The sequence below is a fragment of the Monodon monoceros genome, unplaced genomic scaffold (genome assembly GCF_005190385.1).
Source record: "Monodon monoceros isolate NGI ecotype Baffin Bay Population unplaced genomic scaffold, NGI_Narwhal_1 Super_Scaffold_2, whole genome shotgun sequence".
Classification (NCBI taxonomy): domain Eukaryota; kingdom Metazoa; phylum Chordata; class Mammalia; order Artiodactyla; family Monodontidae; genus Monodon; species Monodon monoceros.
Window position 1 is genome coordinate 40,215,792 of NW_021703776.1, and position 5,873 is coordinate 40,221,664.

The 5,873-nt window shown below is 33.3% G+C and overlaps 1 non-coding gene across 1 annotated transcript; it reads left to right on the forward strand.

The window, feature by feature from the left end:
- Nucleotides 1-1,619: 1,619 nt before the first annotated feature.
- TRNAE-CUC lies at nt 1,620-1,692 on the forward strand. Its single transcript has one exon. It is a non-coding gene; the product is annotated as a tRNA-Glu (tRNA).
- Nucleotides 1,693-5,873: the final 4,181 nt, after the last annotated feature.

Here is a 5,873-nt window from a genome sequence, read left to right on the forward strand (position 1 = left end):
AGAAAAAAGGAGGGGACAGAAGAAGTAGTTGAAGAGAGATAAATTGAGAAATCTCCAAAACAACTGACGATGTCAATCCATGTATTCAGCAAGCTCAGTGAATCCTAAAGAGCACAAAATTGAAAGAAAAACAAACCTAGAGAATCATAGCAAAAAAAATCTTAAAACCAGTTACAGAGGAAAGATACACATTACATGTAGGGGAATAATGATTAAAAAAAATTAATCACTAGTGATTTTTTTAATTTCAAAAACAACAGAAGCCATAGAAAATGGAATGGGATTTTTGAAGTGGTCTAAATATAAACAACATATATCAATTTAACTTCTGTATCTAGCAAAAAAAACCCCCAAATATTTCAGCCAAAATAAAGCTATTTTCAGACAGACAAAAGCTGAGCAAATTCAGCTCCAGACATCTCTAGCAGAAATTCTAGAAGTTCTTCAGGCTAATGTGAAGTGATATAAGGTGAAAGTCCTGATATATGAATTAACATATAGAAATATTTTCTATTTTACTTATTTTATATGTATCCCATGTATCATTTATCTATAGCTATACATAGCTTTAAAAGATTATTGACTAAAATGAGTATGGTGGCAATATATTTTGGGTTATAATGTATGTAGAAGTAAAATGTATGTCAACAAGGGCACAAAGTACAGGAGGGAATATAAATAGGATTATAGTGTTGCAGTGTTCTTGTATTTTTCTTTAAGTAGTAATTTATCATTTGAAGGTAAGCTTTACAAATTGAAGATACATAAAGTAAATTGGAAAATATACCATGAAAACAATAAGCATAAGAATGATAGTATCACCATAATAATATCAGAAAAATAAAACTTCAAGGCAAAGAGTATTTCCAGAGATACAGAAGCATATTCATAGTGGTAAAAGTCTTCATTGTTTAAGAAGATATAATGGCTCTAAATATGCATGCAGCTACTAATAGAGCCTTAAAGCCACAAAGCAATATTTGACAGAATTAGATGGAGAAATAGATAAATGTACAATAAATAATGAATAGAATATACACAGAAAATCAGGAAAAATATAGAAGATTTGAATAACATAATGAATAACATTATGTACTAACTTGACCTAATGGAGTAATACCCATCAACTAAAACTACAAATTCCTTTCAATTTCACAAAGAACATTCAGCAAGACCAATCATTGACCAATCCTATGCTAGCATCTTAAAAAGTCTCAATAAATTTCACAAGATCAGAAACATAGAGTATATGTTCTATGATCACAAATTAGAAATCAGTAACTGAAAAATATCTTGAAAATGCCAAAATATTTAGAAATTAAGTGACTCACTTCTAAATAACCCATGAATCACAGGAGAAATCACAAGGAAAAATGAGAAATATTTTGAACTTTATAGTGAGAACACAATATATCAAAATTTGTGGGATGCATCCAAAACACGAATAAAATGGAAATTTATAACATTAATTGTCTATATTAGAAAAGAAGAAAGATATATAGTGAATTAGCTAAGCTTCCACATGAAGAAATAAAATACAAAATTAAACCCAATTTAGGAAGAAGAAAGGAAATAATACATAGAAAAGCAGAAATTAATGAAACAGAAGATAAGAGAATTCCCTTGTGGTCCAGTAGTTAGGACTTTGCACTCTCACTGCTGAGGTCCCAGGTTCGATCCCTGGTCAGGGAACTAAAATCCCATAAGCCATGCAGTGAGGCCAAAAAAAAAAAAAAAGATAAACAAGAGAAAATAAAGTCAAAAGTCAGTTCTTGGAAATGGTTAATAAATTTGATAAACCCATAACAAAGACAATATGGAGAAAATATAAATTACCAGCATCATCAAAAAACAAGTGACATCATTACAGATCTTACAAACATTAAAGACATAATAAAGGGATATAATGAATAACTTTGTGCCAGTGGTTCTCAACTGGGGACATTTTCTTTCCCCAGAGGAGAAATTTGGCAATATCTGGAAATAGTTTGGTTATCACAGCCTGGGGCGAGAAGTATTATTGGCATCTTATGGATATAGGCTAAGGATACTACTAAATATCCTACAAGACACAGAACATCCTCCTATTACCTGTCCACCCCAAAATACCTATAATGTTAAAGTTGAGAAGCTCTGCTTAATGTTAATAAATTCAGTAGCTTAAACAAGGGAATTAATTTCTTGAAAAATTCAGCTAACCAAATTGACGCATAAAGGAATAGAGAAATCTGTGTGTTACTAAACTCAGGTTGTGCTGCTCAGCACTTGAAAGCCAATACTCAAGAGACAAGTGTTTGTTGGAAAAGGAAAGGTTGCTTCATTCAGGAGGCTGGCAAGCTGGGGAGAAGGTGGACTCATGTCCAAAAACCAACTCTGAAGATTCTGCCCAACCTTGAAAGTTTTTAATGGAGAATCATTTGGGGAGGGTGTCAAGAAAATCTTGCAGATTTTCTTCTAGTTGGCTGGCGGTGAGCTAATAGGGCAGTACTCCATGCATCTTGTGCTCAGCCTGAAGGTACCATTCTCCACCTGTGTGGGGGCCTTAGTTCCTACAGAAGAACTCAAAGATATTGCTATGTATATTCCTTCACTATTGTTTCTTGACTGCTCCTCCTTTGTTTCTGCATTCCCTCTCTTCTCTGATAAGCAACTGTTTGAATCTGCCCCTTGGAACTCCTATTTCCTACAAACAAGAAATGGGGGGCATGGAAAGGATTTGTTTCCAGGAGGACCCCACAGCATCCTGCTCCATTTCATATATAGTCTCATATGTATTAAGGAAATTGAAATTGCTATCAAAACCTTCTCACAGAGAAAACTCAAACCTCAAATGGCTTTGCCAGGGAATTATATCAAACATTAAATGAGGAAACCAACCTTAAATAAGTGCTTTCAAAAATAGAGGGGGTAACACATCCCAGCTTATTTTATGAAGCTGCATAACCCTGATATCAACACCTGGTAAATACAGTACCAGAAAAGAAAACTACAGACCAATATTCCTCATGATAATAGATGTAAAATTTATAAAATATTAGCAAATTCAATATAGGAATACATAAAAGAATAATGCCAGTGGTTAACATTGAAAATTAATGTAATTCATAACAGTAGAGAAGAAAAAAATCATGTGATCATCTAAATAAATGTGGAAAACATAGTTGACAATATTAAATATCCATTTATTATAAAAATTTTCAGCAAACTGCTATAGAATCATACATAATAAGTTAATAAATGACTTTCCACTAAGATCAGGAACAAGGCAAGGATGTCTGCTCACATCAACTTCCATCATCATTTTACTATAAATCTTAGCCAGTGCAATAGACATGGAAAAGATTGCCTTTTAAACAAAACTGTAAAGAAACAAGTTTTTGTATGTTGAGTATCTTATGGATCTAAAAAAAGATACCAGATAGCAAGTTCACAGGACACAAAAATCAGTTGTAATGATATAGGATAGTAATGACAATTGGAAAATAAAAAATCTAAAATACTGTTTACAAGTGCATCTAAAAGCATTAACTACTTAGGAATAAGTATAGTAAAATTCATGGAAGATATCTATAGTAAAAACTATAAAATATTTAAGAGCGAAATTAAAGAAGACAAACAGAGAGATACCATTTTCACAAATTAGAAGGCTCAATATTGTTAAGATATTGTTTTCTCTTCAAATTGATCTGTAGATTCAATTCAATCCAAATTAAAGGCTCAGAGGTCTTTTATGATAAAGTCAACAATCAGATTCTATAATTTTTATAAAAATGGAAGGACTTAGAAGAACCAAAATAATCTTGCCAAAGAACAACAGAGTTGGATGACTTATAATTTTGAATTTCAAGTTGTAAAGCTGATGTGATTAAGATGGTGCATCATTGCCGTAAGAATATACAAGTAAGATCAATAAGACCTAAAAGAAAGTTTGTAAGTAGATTCATGCATGTATGGTCAATTAATTTACCATGAAGTCAACTCAATAGTGAAAGAAACAGTCTTTTAAATATATGGTTCTGGAACAGCTGGATGTTTATATAGGAAAAATAATAATAAGCCAGTCTGAAAAGGCTACATACTGTATGATTCCAATTTCATGACATTCTGGAAAAAGGCAAAATTAAATGGATAGTAGTGAGGTAGGTTTTATATGAAGTATAAAGATCAGTGGTTGTCAGGGTTTCAGGGGGAGAAAAAGAGGGTTGAAGAGGTAAAGCACAGGGGATATTTTTAGGATGTTAAAACTATTCTGTATAATTCTATAATAGTGAACACATGACACTATGCATTGTGAAAACCCACAGAACTCTACAATATAAAGTCTGAGCCTAAATGTATGTAAATTAAAAAATAATTTAGCAGGTTGTGGGATCCCAGCATTGATACAGACAAAATAAGATGAAATAATCTAACTTTATTATAAACGTATGAAACAACCTTGCTGAAGGTACTGGGGGAAAAAGATACTGACCTAAGTAATTTTGGAAATGAATGAAGTCTTTAAGTCTAAAGGCAAAATAAAATGTACATAAGCACCATAATATAGTTCATAAAGTTGTTTCATGTGGAGCTACAGATGACCAATTCTGATACCACCATATACATATATGTGGGAACTGAACAATTAAGTGAATGTATGGCAGACAGGTAGATCCAAGTTTTTCATTGTTGGAGTGGGAGGTTACAGATATGCAAGGTAAGAGGCTATAGTAATCAATGCAGTAATGAATTACAGTTGGAACTGAGTCCAACTGAACTCATGTTTAGCTTAATAGAGATACAGATAGTAACTTACAAAAATATCTATAGATTTTTGTATATGCACAGGTTAGCGTACACACATAGATTTCCTTTCTCTGTCAGTTGTGAGGGCATGGAAGCAATGACATGCTGCTGGGGAGTAGCAATGAGCATACCTAGTACCCAGACCTTGATTTCTAATACCATTTCTTAATAAAAGAAACCAGGGATCCTTAGAGAAAGGGATTATTCTAGACCAAGAAATATATAAGATGAGCCTGGAGAATCTTGTAGTACTGGAAAGTAAGGAATTGCTTAAGCAAACCAACAAAAACACACAAAGTCATAGCAACCCACAGTGATGGAGACACATTAAGGGGACACAAGAGCCAGTGAAAAAGTTCCCAATGACCAAAGCTTGTACACTTTGAGCAACGATATAAATAAAGTGGTGTATGAGGATAACCTAAATTATAAAGGACACATCTCTGAGTTCCTACAGATATAAATTAATGACTGAATAAATAAATAAATGTAGGAAATAGACCACCTTTGTAGAAGAATTTGAAATAACTTACATAGAAATTCTTCCCTCAAGGAGGTGGAACATAATTTCCTACTCCTTAACTGTGGGCTGCATATGGTGACTTCCTCCCAAAGAGAACAGTATGGAAAGGCAGAAAAATACTAAGTCTGCCGTTGACAAATCTGACCCACACTATCTCAGCCAGGTGATCAGGTTAACATCAATGGTGATAAGTCATGAGGATAGCATGTACACTTAATATAGTGGGATAAGAATGGCACTTTAATTTTGGAGTCTTCCTCCCGAACACCTGTAACTCCAGTGTATTGGCCAGGGTTCTCCAGAGAAGCAAAACCAACAAGGTGTACTGCTCTTTATCTATATCTATTTCAACAGTGATATGTATATCCACATCAGTATCAATATAGAAAAAGAGTTGGAAACCCAGGAAGAGCTAGTGTTGCAGTTCAAGTCTGAAGTCCATCTGCTGGCCAAATTCCCTCTTGCTCTGGGGAGATCAGTCTTTTTTTTTTTTTTTAACTTTTATTTTATATTGGAGTATAGTTGATTAACAGTGTGTTAGTTTCAGGCGTACAGCAAAGTGATT